This window comes from Thalassophryne amazonica, chromosome 4 (assembly GCF_902500255.1).
Source record: "Thalassophryne amazonica chromosome 4, fThaAma1.1, whole genome shotgun sequence".
NCBI lineage: Eukaryota > Metazoa > Chordata > Actinopteri > Batrachoidiformes > Batrachoididae > Thalassophryne > Thalassophryne amazonica.
Genome location: NC_047106.1, coordinates 50,554,659 through 50,568,886, shown reverse-complemented (window position 1 = coordinate 50,568,886; position 14,228 = coordinate 50,554,659). Strand labels below are relative to the sequence as shown.

General features: G+C 45.2%; 1 protein-coding gene across 1 annotated transcript in view; it reads left to right on the top strand.

Annotated features, from left to right (window-relative positions):
• Positions 1-14,228, top strand: part of LOC117508194 (gap junction delta-2 protein) — a 119,023-nt gene that overhangs the window by 78,887 nt on the left and 25,908 nt on the right. The window lies entirely within an intron of this gene.

Sequence of the window (14,228 nt, the reverse complement as noted above, 5' to 3'; positions counted from 1 at the left end):
TTCAAGCCCATAATCCAAGCAGACATTCAGCAGCTGTTGAAAACCAGCACTGCTTGGTGAAAGGACGACCAGATCATCGGCATATATGAAATGATTGATCAGTTTGTTACCAATCATATAACCTGTTTTACAGTGATTTAAGCGCTTGGACAACTCATCCATATACAGGTTAAATAAAGCAAGGGACAACAGCCCCCCCTGGTGAATGCCATTTTTGACACCAAAAGAGGTGTCAGGAGATGGTACTTCCCCACTTAACCTGCATCTTCTGACAAGAGTACCAGTAAAGAAGTATTCTTATAATACTATCGGGCACATTCCTTTGCTTTAATTTGACAAATAATTTTGAATGATTCACTCTGTCAAACGCTTTGGATGCATCAGTAAACTCTAAGAGCATAGATGAGATAGGCCTACACCTGTGCTGTCTCCTTCAAGCTGTAAATACATAAATCAGTCCCCAGCTTTGATTTAAATCCAAAATGATTGTCAGTTGTACTTATACAATGGCTCAGGCGTTCCAGCAGTATATTTTCAAAAACTTTAGATATAACACTTGCTAAAGCTATTGGCCTGTAATTGTCCAGACTCCCAACTTTACCAGCCTTATCTTGAATAGTTCCTGTATCAGCCTGGATTCACTCAGCTGGGGACAGATGCACGAAAATCACTCTGTTAAAGCTTTCCAAAGCAACACATGTGTTCAGAATTTTTCATGTCTGCAGTAATCAGAATTTAAAAGACAAGTTGACACGGCAATCCCTTGATGTCGAAGAAGATCGTCTCTTGATCAATTCCCAGACAGGATAGTGGATTTGGAGAAAATCTCCATCCAGTTTCAATTTAAAACTCCAGCGCATGGGTTCGTTTAAGGTGGGAATGTTGTTGCACGCCAACACATGGTCCTTGACAGATCATTAGCCTCATCCGATGACTGGGAAATCCTGGATGATTGGGGTCTGAGGACCTGCTGCTGCCTTCACCTGCCTTCACAGCTAGTGGGTTACAAGCCATCACCTCCACCTGATCCGCGAGGACTTCTTGTTTCACCACAGTCCCTTTATCTATCTCATGTTCAGGGTTCCTGTTGGGCCTTCAGGCTATTTCATCCGTTACCCAGGACTGTCTCTAGGCACAAATGTGGGGAAGGGCACAGAAACATTTTTGCTTCATTGAAAGGTCCTAATGAGCACAGTGGCCTCCATCATCCATAAATGGAAGAAGTTCAGATCCATCCGGACCCTTCCAAGAGCTGGCCGCCCATCTAAAGTGAGCGATCGGGAGAGAAGAACCTTAGTCAGGGAGGTGAACAGGAACCTGATGGTCACTCTTTCAGACCTCCAGCATTGCTCTGAGGAGAACCTTCCAGAAGGACAACCATCTCTGCAACAATTCACCAATCAGGCCTGTATGGTAGAGTGGCCAGACTGAAGCCACACCTTAGTCACATGGCAGCCCACCTGGAGTTTGCCAAAGGCACCTGAAGGACTCTCAGATCATGAGAAACAAAATTCTCTGATCTGATGAGACAAAGATTTAACTCTCTGGTGTGAATGCCAGGTGTCATGTTTGGAGGAAACCATGTACCATCCCTACAGTGAAGCATGGTGGTGTGGGGATGTTTTTCAGAGGCAGGAACTGGGAGACTAGTCAGGATTGAGGGAAAGATGAATGCAGCAATATATAGAGACATCCTACATGAAAACCTGCAGAGCACACAGCCAAGATATCAAAGGAGTGGCTTGAGATATACTTTATTGATCTCACAGTGGAGAAATTATATTTACACTCCAGTTACCTCAGACAGCAATTAGTCCACAATTATTACTTGTTTACCATAATAATGGCACACATCAGAATTAAAACAGCACATACACATTTGACATTGTTTATGTGCACTAAGCTTGAAGAAGTCCGTTATCCAAATTGAGGCAAGTGGGTGAAGGCCACGCAGCAACCCTGAGATGCGCCACCGTCAGCTTGGGGGGAAGAACATGGGCTGCAGCTAAAACTGTACCGCCCCCGCCGAAGGGGAAAGGAGTGATGTTAAGCAGGCGCCAAAAAGGGGAGTGTTGCTGGGGGGTAGGAGACGGGTGGGGGGAGGGAATGGAGCATGCTTCAGTCCTGTGAAAAGCAGTTTATTGTCTTTGTGAGTTGAGATAAGAAACAGCCAATGTTCCCCAAGCCAAAAAAAATTCCTCTGGAGGAAAACAGTTGGGCAATTTGACCTTCAGGCTTGATAAGCCTGTAATGTTATGGTTTGAGCAGTGAAAAACACTTTTTAACTGTTCCACTTGCACAACCAAATCCCAATTATGAATTAAGAATATTCAACGGCCTCTAAAATCTTCAACTTCAACTGCAAGGCATGCATCTGCTCCAAGATGTCATCCAATTTGCATCTGAGTTCAAGAGTCATCGCAGTCTGAGAATGCACTGCCTTGGTAACCTCGTTAATCATGACGGACAAGCGAGGGGCCGTGGTTCTTGATGCCGCCATCTTGCCAATTTTCTGGTAGATCAGGGCAGCACATAAGCCAAAAAGTACCAGCCCTGCTACCATAAGACCGAAAATGAATAAATCCTTGACGTCCTCAATGGAGAAAGGCGCCAAGCATGCCACACGCCAGGAACTCCAGGAGTCAAGAACACAGACCGCAGGATACGCTCCATCTGGGCAGGTAGGATCCCCCAGTCCTGACCTTCTTGTAGAAAAAATGGTGTCAATAGCGTTCAGAGACCAGCTGATTAATTCCATGGTTCATCCAATAGTAGTTCAATAGATCCAAAATCCAATATAATTTGAGGAATTCACAGTCTGGTGAAGTAGGGACTTGAAGGTTAAAAGCAGAGAACAGAGATAAGGGAGAGTGGAAGAGATGTGACCACCCTCATCGGAGTCCCAAGCTAAGGACAATTCTGTGAATGTTCCTTTGTGTGTGGAGTTTGCATGTTCTCCCATGTTTGCGTGAATTCCCTCCAGGTGTTCCGGCTTCCTCCCATTTCAAAACATATTCAGGTTAGTGCAGGATAGGTGAACTAGTGACTCGGGTACACCCTGGACAGGACGCCAGCATGGTCACATATAGACAAACAAACACGTTTGCATTCGCACACACACCTACGGACAATTCAAAGTTTCCAATTCACGTAACCTGCATGTTTTTGGAGGTGTGAGGGAACCAAAGCACTCAGAGAAAACTCACACAAACATGGGGAGAACATGCAAATTCCACACAGAAAATCCACAGGTGGGAATCCATCCCTTGTTGTCGTTGTGAGGCAACAGTGCTAATCATTAAGCCACCATGCTGCTCTCTCTCTCTCTCTCTCTCTCTCTCTCTCTCTCTCTCTCTCTCTCTCTCTATATATATATATATACAAGGTCTGTTAGAAAAGTATCCGACCTTTTTATTTTTTTCAAAAACCATATGGATTTGAATCACATGTGATTGCATCAGCCAAGCTTGAACCTTCGTGCGCATGTGTGAGTTTTTTCACGTCTGTCAGTTGCATCATTCACCTGTGAGCAGACTTTGTGTGAGCACTGGTCCACCCCTCTCGTCGTTTTTTTATTGCGAATAAATGTCTGAACGATTCGGAGCTTTGCTGCATCAATTTTTTTCCAGAAACTGTGAGAGACCTCCAGGTGGACACCGTTCGGAAAATTAATATGGCTTTCAGGGACGATTTTATGGGGATTACACAGATTAAGGAGTGATCCAGACGGTTTAAAGACCACCCACAAAAGCTGAGAGCGCACCGCGCTCCGAGCGCCAATCGACAGGCTCAAACCCCGTTGAAACAACCAGATCATTTCCAACGTGAAGGCTTTGTTGATCCGGGACGTCGTCTGACTTTCACAAAAAGGCAGAAGGCGTGGATATCAGCACTTTTTCGGCACATTCCACTGTTACAGGAATTTTTTTCATGGAAAGAAAAGTGGAGAGATGCGCCATGGAGCTGTTCATGACGTGGCACAAAACCACCTCCGTGTTGGTCTCACAGGACGGCTTTCAGGTGGCTTTCAGACGGCTGTCGGTTGCTTTTCAGTCGTGTGATTATCCGAGAAATTGAGAATGAGTTGGACATGCCCCAACATGTCCTGTGAGGCTTCATCACGGCGTTGCTTTGCGCCATACGGCTCCACCGCGACGCGTGGAACTCCTCCGCACGTCTGTCTCAATGTGCCGAAAAAGTGCTGATGTCCACGTCTTTTCACAATTCCTGTGCTAGTCAGACGACATACCGGATCAACACAGCGTCCAGTTTAGAAATGAACAGCACATTCCACTGTTACAGGAGTTTTTGTCATGGAAAGAAGAGCGGAATTCCGCGCGTCGCGGTGGAGCCGCATGGAGCAAAGCAACGCCGTGATGAAGCCTCACAGGACATGTTGGGGCATGTCCAGCTCATGCTCAATTTCTCGGATAATCACACGACTGAAAAGCAGCCGACAGCCATCTGAAATCCACCTGAAAGCCGTCCTGTGAGACCAACACAGAGGTGGTTTTGTGCTGCGTAAACGGCTCCGTGGCGCGTCCCTCCGCTTTTCTTTCCATGAAAAAAACTCCTGTAACAGTGGAATGTGCCGAAAAAGTGCTGATGTCCACGCCTTCTGCCTTTTTGTGAAAGTCAGACGACGTCCCGGATCAACAAAGCCTTCACGTTGGAAATGATCTGGTTGTTTCAGCGGGGTTTGAGCCTGTCGATTGGCGCTCGGAGCGCGGCGCACTCTCAGCAGTTGTGGGCGGTCTTTAAACCGTCTGAATCACTCCTTAATCTGTGTAATCCCCATAAAATCATCCCTAAAGCCCATATTAATTTTCCGAACGGTGCCCACCTGGAGGTCTCTCACAGTTTCTGGAAAAAAATTATATATATATATTTCTCATTGTAAAGTTGAAAATGTCATTTGTCATGACATAAAAACCCTCATACTTGATTTTCCAGATAAAGCGGAAGAAAATGGATGGATGGATGGATATCAATGTTTAAATGTTTCAAATTTAACCATCTGTTGACCCACCAATGATACTGGTTGGGAGGGGGATCAAACATTACTGTTGACTGTTAGAATTAAAATGTGAGGAAACCATACACCATCCCTACGGTGAAGCATGGGGGTAGCAGCATCATGCTGTGGGGATGTTTTTCAGTGAGAGGAACTGAGAGACTAGTCAGGCTTGAGAAAATGATAAATGCAGCAATGCACAGAGACAATCTGGATGAAAACCTGCTCCAGAGAGCTCTTGACCTCAGACTGGGGCGACGATTCATCTTTCAGCAGGACAATGACCCTCAGTACACAGCCAAGATATGGAGTGGCTTCAGGACAACTCTGTGAATGTCCTTGAGTAGCCCAGCCAGAGCCCAGACCTGAATCTGATTGAACATCTCTGGAGAGATCTTAAAATGGCTGTGCACCGACGCTCCCCATCCAACCTGATGGAGTTTGAGAGGTGCTGCAAAGAGGAATGGGCACAACTGCCCAAAGATAGGTGCACCAAGCTTGTGGCATCATATTTAAGAAGATTTGAGGCTCAAATTCCTGCCAAAGGTGCATCAACAAAGATCAAAAGGTGTGAATACCTATGTAAATGTGATTTCTTATTTTTTTTATTTTTACTAAATTTGCAAACAAACAAAAAACAACAGCAACAAAACAAACAAAACCCCCAACTTTTCATGTTGTCATTATCGGGTGCTGTGAGTTGAATTTTGAGGGGGGAAAAATGAATTTACTACATTTTGGAATAAGGCTGTAACATAACAAAATGTGGAAAAAGTGAAGCGTTGTGAATACTTTCTGGATGCACTGTATAGTGCCAGATTGTGTTACTTTGGCAATATTAGTTCTTGAATATACTGAGGCTTCAGTGAATGACATTGATTTACCTTAACTGAACCTTTGCAGGAGCCCATTTGGGGATAAAACTGACCCAAAGATGAAAACCTGGTTTGTTTTGACAGGAATTCATTTTCATCATTTGCTGAGAGGATAGAACTAACACCCGGTGATGTTGGTCACAATCGGCTGGAATAGTGTGTGTAACTCTGATTAAAATTTGTGAGTGCACATATGCAGGAGAAGGTGTGCTTATCCTGCATGAGTTTGACAGAATTCACTCTTTTCCTGTGTGTGAAAGTCCACAAACTGTGTGTGTTGGTCGAAGGTTGGTGCTTGTGCTCGGTAAAAGTCTGTCAGCTGAGGGGGAGTGCAGCCCCTCGCTCCTTCTGTCAGTGCTCTGCAACTCTGGAACACACCTTCTGGATTCAGGTCTGAGAGCTCCTGTGCGAGGTGCTAGGTGACCCGCTGTGACTTACAAACTGCTCATAAAAACCTTGGCAACGGAACACAAAGAGGGACAGAGAGAGAGCGAGCGAGCGAGAGAGAGAGAGAGAGAGAGAGAGAGAGAGAGAGAGAGAGAGAGAGAGAGAGAGACAAAGGAGGAAGGGAGAGTTCACTGTCCTTTTGTATTTAATGTGATAGGATTAGATTTGTCAGTTTTGCTGGTTTGTGGCTTTTGGATTACCAACTGACATCGTTAACACAGCAGAGAGGGAGAGGGATAGAGAGAAAGTCAAAGGATAAGGAGGGCAAAAATAATGAGCGAGGAAGGCATATCGCTCTGCCAAGTCTCAAAACAGAACAAGCATTCTAAAATTCCTGCAGCTCCGGTATTACATCTGAATATAAAAATCTAATTATAACTCAGGGCAGATTCAACAATTTTACCAAGATTTGTGAAGCTAAAATCAAGTGGCATACGCTGTTTTGCAATTTTTGAAATTCAGCTTTAGAGCTGCAGACTGTAGGATATAGCACCATCACGTTTTGCAGGTGCAGCTTGGATTATGTCATTGCCAGTCACAGTTTTGTTTCCCTTCACCTTTTTGCTTTCTTGCCAATGGTGATTCATGTTCCCTTGCCTTCTGTTGTGATCAGCAACACGTATGATCTATTTCTATTTCTATTTCTCAAACCTATTAGCTTGCTTAAGAAACCAGTAGACAGTGTATAGGGGAGCAACCACTGATTTTTCTTCAGTCTTCTGGTTGCGCTTGTATCGTGAAGGACCATCACCTGTGACATTTATGCCATGTGGCACATTTCTCTGTGCGTGACCCAGCATGTAGTTGCATCAGTGTTGAGGAGACCAGTGACAGGAGAAAGGCCAAGTGGGCACCCACGCTTCAGCTGGCTGTGGCACATGGATGGTTACTTTTGAGACGTGTATACTGACTGGTTGTCTACCTGGGTGGTTGCCATCTGGGACCCAAGGCAGTTCCATGCTGTGGATGCAGATGGATATGCGTTATATAAATGCAGTCCATTTACCCTTTACAATAAAAACAACTTGAGTGCTTGCATTTTGTCACGGAACAACTCTGTTACTGTTTCCACAGCAACCTCTCATGGTCACAATCAAAAGGTACCACAGTTGTCAATTCTCCCAACTGCATATAGATACTTACGCACCACCATAGGGGGTGCACTGTTTGTTTTTACTTGCATTTCACAGGTTGGCCGACCAAAGTATTTCTGGCTCCAACTCCTTTGTAGCTCACGCTGTATTTGGAAAGCTAGCGCTACCATTCATTTGTCTGTCCACAGAACCGGCAGTCCGACTCTTTGTGATCCCACTTCTCCAGAATCTGATGAACTTTTGCTGCTTTTTCTGCGAGACTCCCCGACTCTCGTTTTTCCACCACATGGAACAATAACATTTTTTCAGATGTGGGTTGGTCATATTCCTGAAATGTTCACGTTAATCCATGAGGACAGACTTGAAGTTAAAGCACATGAAAGTTACAGTAAACAAACACTTAAACAGTTACAAAATAAAGCACATTAACCAGGCACTGCTAAGCGAAAACCATCACTGTATTAATACCACCTGACGTGTGTGCGACCTGAAGTACAATTTTTACCATCAGATTGTGTCTGATGGTTAAAACTGTGTATTTTAGAAAAAACGTCAAAAAATTGTCTGTTTTGGGAAAAAAGTTACTATATTAGTCAAAATTAATGATCCATGAAAACCATGAAATTCAATAACACTTGATTTTTGAAACATGACTAAACTATTTCCTATTGTTGCAACTAAAATAAATAAATAAAAAACAAAACAAAACAAATAAAAAATACAATGCACTGGAATTAATTGGAATCAAGAAAAAAAAATCACAATTTTCCAAAGACAATATAGTTCTATTTGTTGATTTTTGTAAAAGAACTCTTAATTTTGAGGCAGATATGGCTCAAATGTGTTTCACTGGATTACTTTTTTTTAAATTGACCTTCCCCACCTGTAACTCAGGCCAGATAAGGAGCAGGATGCTGTTGGGCGAAACGTGCTCTGAACACAGTATTTTAATGACTTCAATTTTGAAAATGCATTTTCTTCTTGATGTCTATTTTCTTTACGCTAACAGAAAGCTTTTCACACTATGGTCTGGTTTTCTTCCTTTAAGCAGCTAGACATACTATCTTTATTATTTTTGCTTCACTGACAAAATTTGCCGTTTCATTGAACTCTTCTTCAGGCTTTTGTGTAAACGAACATCGAGCTCCATCAGGCAGCTAAGCCACTCTCTAAATCTGCTCAACTCCTCAGAAACAGCCATCTCTCTCTCTCCATCATCTTCCCTCGTTTTTCTGCCCCTCTCCTGTTGCCGTGGTAACTAGCAGCTGGAAGTTGAGTGCAGGGTGAGATTGAAGTCAGAGGGAGAACAGAGAAGTGAAGAAAAGAAAAGCAGATGTGCAGGTTTCTGGGTAAAGGAAGAAAAGTTCCTCATTTTCTTTCTCTGTTATTTTCTTTTGAACTACATCTTTCAAAACAAACAAACAACAACAGCACGCTTGATTTACCCAGACACCCCGGTTCCAGCACTCAATCAAATGTACCTAAACAACATTCAGCATTTCTATTGAATACATTAAGATTCGATTTAATCATATCATTTATTTGTTGTATCTTGTCTCATGTTTAATTCTTAATTATCGTGCGCTCATTGTGAGAGTTGTACCTTTAGTTTTGCGTATGATCCATTTTCAGATGACAACGGAAAAGAAGAACAGCAAGGTGTGGTTTGGTGACTGTCGCTCAGGTGGCATAAGCAGGTTGTCGGCTGGTGGCTCGATTTTCACATCCTGCTGTCTCAATTCAGAAGTGCCCTTGAGCAAATTGCTCAGTCTGTGGTGAATATGAGGCATTACTGGGGCAATTTTGAGAAAGGTGATATGTTATATAAATACAGTCCATATATGCAAATGATGTAAGAGAAGAGGCTTTTTGTCCTGAAATATTGCACTTTTGGAATCTCCACTGCCTGTGTGGTAACACTGGCAATACTACAGCACTTTATAAATTATAGACCTGTCTCTCTGCTCCCACAGTTCACAATTTTTTTTGAAAAATGTTTCAATAACAGACTTAATAACGTCAATAAGCACAATTTACTTTCTTACAGTCAACTTGTATTCAGAAGAAGCCTGTCAACATCGTAAGCCTTAACAGAATTCACTGAAGAAATTACAAATTCCACAGACAAAAATAAATATGCTGTTGGGAGATTATTGATTTAAAAAAGGTTTTTGAGACAATAAATCACGATACGTTACTTTATAAATTGGAACTTTATGGGATTAGAGGGAATGCTCTGAAATGGGATGGAAGTAGCCTCAGGAAAAAGAGACACTTTGACAGGATGTATGGTTTGGACACAAATGCAAGGCTCACTCAGGTAGCTTTGGTTGGAAGACTTTAGTGAAGAGAATAGCAGAGGTTGGTACACGGGAAGGCAGTCCAAAAAACACAGCAACAGTACAAAAAACATCAGGCTTAGACAAGGTCGGAATAAACAGGCTGGAGGTCAAGAACACAATGAGGCTGGCAGAACAAGGAATACGGAACCGAAGGCTGGAGAGAAGGCACAGGGCGCATCAATCTGGCGAGGAAACAGAGCAAAATGAGCCAAACGCTCGACTGAACGGGTTTGTCACAACTGACGTGAAACGTGGGATGGACATGCATGGACCGGGGAAGACGAAGACGAACTGAGACAGGACTGATAACTTTGGAGATTGGGAACGGACCAACAAACCTGGGAGCCAATTTCCGGGGCACGCCCCTAAGGGAAAGGTGATGAGTTGATAGCCATACCTTCTGGCCCACGGCATAAGATGGAGCCGTGGACTTTTTACGATCAGCGAAGGCTTTATATGATGCCGTGGAACACAGCAGAATTTTCCGTGCCTGCTCCCAGGTTTGTTGGCAATGGAGGATTAGACTAAGCACTGAAGGGACTGGGGAGTTAAGGTCGACGGAGGAGAAGAGTGCGGGCTGATGACCAAAGACCACATGAAATGGAGAGTAACCGGTGGAAGCGGAGGGCAAACTGTTATGTGTGAGTACTATCCAAGGGAGTTGATCGGACCAGGAAGCAGGATGACGCGACGTTAGCAACCGAAGCCCTTTCTCCAACTCCTGATTCAACCGCTCCGCCTGCCCAATAGCCTGCGGATGGTAGCCTGAGATCAAACTGGATGTGACCCAGAGGAGACGGCAAAACTCCCTCCAAAAATGGGACACGAACTGCGGGCCCCGGTCTGACACAATGTCCTGAGACAACCCGTGTAACTTGAAGATGTGATTCAACATTACCACTGCAGTTTCCTTAGCCGACGGAAGTTTGCTCAGAGGTATAAAATGGACCATTTTAGATAAGTGGTCAACGACAGTCAAGACCACCGTATGCCCCTTGGAGGGTGGAAACCCAGTCACAAAATCCATCGCGATGTGGGACCATGGACTAACCGGAATAGGTAACGGCTGTATGGTGCCAGCGGGCGGTTGATTGGACAATTTGTGTATCACACAAAATTGACAGGCAGCCACATATTCTGAGACATCTCAACTAAGCCAGGCCACCAAAACCTCCGCTGCACAATGAATACGGTCTTCCTAATACCCGGGTGACAAAACATACAGGTTTCATGACACCAGTGAATGGTTTTGCCCCTGAGGGCCAGAGGAACGAAAAGCTTTCCCCGTGGACACCCAGCAGGAACAGGCGCATCCCCCACAGCTGATTTGATATGAGACTCGATGTCCCAAGTAAGGGCTGCCACAAAACAGGAGGGGGGTAAAACCGACTACGGCTCTAAGGACGTATCAACTGGCTCCCCCTGACGAGATAGAGCATACAGTTTACCGTTCTTTGTGCCCGGGCGGTAGGACAAGGTGAAGTTAAAACGACTGAAAAATATTGCCCAACGGGCCTGACGGGAGTTAAGGCGTTTTGCGGTACGGAGGTATTCAAGATTTTTATTGGTCAGTGTAAACTATGAATGGGTATTGTGCTCCCTATAGCCACTGCCGCCACTCCTCCAAAGTCACTTTTACCGCTAACAGTTTGCGGTCACCGATGCCGTAATTCTGTTCCGCTGGGGACAGCTTCTTTGACAAAAAGGCACATGGATGCAGCCGGTTGTCAGAGGGATTTCTCTGTGACAAGACCACCCCACACCCACATTGGAGGCATCGACTTCAACCACAAACTGCTGAGCGGCGTCAAGGAGGAGCAGCATGGGGGCCGCGGTAAAGCGATTCTTTAGGACTCTAAAACCTCGTCACACTCTGGCGTCCAGACGAATGCAGAGCTCGTCCAGACACGTGCAGGAAGCTGCAATGGAACTAAAACCCTGGATGAACTTGCGGTAGTAGTTGGCGAAACCTAAAAACGTTGAACCTCCTTGAGGGATGTGGGAACTGCCCACTCCCAAACCGCTGTCACTTTAGCAGGATCCATTTTAATTTCACCTGCGGAGATCACGAAACCAAGAAAAGAAATCGTGGATCTGTGAAATTCACATTTTTCCGCCTTTACAAAAAGTTTGTTTTGTAATAAGGTCTGTAATACCAGACGGACAAGTTGTGTGTGCGTGGCCAGATCATGGGAAAATATTAGAATGTCGTCTAAATAAACGAAGACAAATTTATTAAGAAAATCCCATAGCAGGTACGGCAGGTGCATTCGTGAGTCCAAATGGCATTACAAGATATTCATAATGTCCCGAGGTGGTGTTAAAGGTTGGCATTACAAGATATTCATAATGTCCCAAGGTGGTGTTAAAGGTTGTCTTCCATTCGTCACCTTGTTTAATCCTGACTAGGTGGTACACGTTTCGCAGATCAAGTTTGGTAAAGATCGTGGCCCTTTCTAATAACTGAAATGCGGAGGAGATTAGCGGGAGCGGGTAACGGTTCTTAATTGTTATGTCATTTAAGCCCCAGTAATCAATGCAGGGGCGGAGTGTCTTATCCTTCTTTTCAACAAAGAAATAACCTGCCCCTGCGGGGGATGAAGAAGGATGAATCAAACCCGCCGCCAAGGACTCCTGAATATACTCGTTCATAGCGTTACGCTCAGGAGCTGAAAGAGAAAAGAGCTTCCCACGTGGCGGAGACGCCCCGGGAAGCAGCTCGATTGCGCAATCATAGTCGCGATGTGGAGGTAATGATTTAGCTTTGGCTTTACTGAAAATGACAGCCAGATCATGGTAACATTCAGGAACTCCAGTGAGGTCTGGATTGGACCCCTGAGAAGTGCAGACAGTGTTATTCAGACATACATTATTACATGCCGGACTCCATGAAATGATTTCACACTTTACCCAATCAAAGTTGGGCCCATGACGTTGTAACCAGGGGTGCCCCAGAATCATTGGGTGAGTCATTTTATCCAGTACATGAAAACTGATGGATTCAGAGTGTATGTGAGAAACTATAATTTTAATCGACTGAGTGCGGTGTGTAATTTGGCCCAATACATGACCGTCCATGGCACGTACCACCAGTGGACGTGAGACCTTATACATCTTAAGGTGAAGGGACCTGGCGAGAGAGGATAAGATTAGATTAGCATCAGAACCAGAGTCAACAAAAGCTGATACGGTTATAGTGGAGTGGTCAGATATTAATTTGGCTGGAATAATATTTTGAGTTGAAACAATTGAAATGGAATTAAGACTCACCTGCACTTCTGATCTTGTCCGCATGGTGGCACCCCTGGCTTGACAATTAGAAATCAAGTGTCCTGACTGTCCACAGTAATAGCAGAGTCTGCCCTCACAGCGGCGCTGTCGCTCCGCTGGGGAAAGATGTGTGCGTCCCAACTGCATGGGTTCCTCAGCGTTGTATGGAGGAGGGTCGAGCCCAGCGTGGGAGGAGGAGGGAGGCCTGTTTGGAGGCGGCATGTTGATCCAGATAGCGGCTTCCTCGACGTGGTCGGTCCTGCAGACAACAGTCCGTGCAGATGGCCAGCGCTATCAGACTATCCAAGTCATCTGGTAAATCAACCGCTACGAGATGATCTTGAATCTTGATCTTGAATGTCAGTGGACAGAGCCTGGAAGAAGACGTCAAGAAGAGCCGCCGGGTTCCATTCACTTTTGGCTGCAAGAATGCGGAAGTCAATGGCGTAATCCGTGACCCGGCGGCTGCCCTGTTTTTGCCTCATGAGCGAGCACGCTGCCTCATGCCCTGAAGCTGTGTGCTGGAATACTTGTTCTAGGGTGGTGGTGAACGCTGAGAGAGAAGCACAGGCTGGTGACTGGCGACCCCACTCAGTGGTGGCCCAGACTGCCTCACGACCGGTTATGTGAGTAATCATATAAGCAGTCTTGGCTCTATCGGTTGGAAACATTGCTGACATCAGTTCAAAGTGGAGTTCACACTGCGTAATGAAAGGTCTGACGTCTCCGGTCTCGCCTGAGAAGCATTCAGGTTGCGACAGCTGGTTGCACACCACTGGTGCTGATATAGATGCTGGTGAGGCGGCTGTCGGTGCTGGACTGGAACTAGCAGTGGCCACATCCGACGAAGCCTGAGGGCTGAGTCATGTCAGTAACTGACTCATCTGCTCGGTGATGGAAGACATAAATGCGTCCTGGCGTTTAGCGAGTTCGCTAAACCCTGAACTGAGTGCAGCAAGTTGGTCTTCCTGCTGTGCAAGCTGCTGACTGTGGTGACGTACTGCCAGCTGAAAGGGATCTGAGCCTGCTGCATCCATTGTTGGCCAGATTGATCTGACAGGATGTATGGTTTGAACACAAATGCAAGGCTCACTCAGGTAGCTCTGGTTGGAAGTCTTTAGTGAAGAGAATAGCAGAGGTCGGTACATGGGAAGGCAGTCCAAAAAACATCAGGCTTAGACGAGGT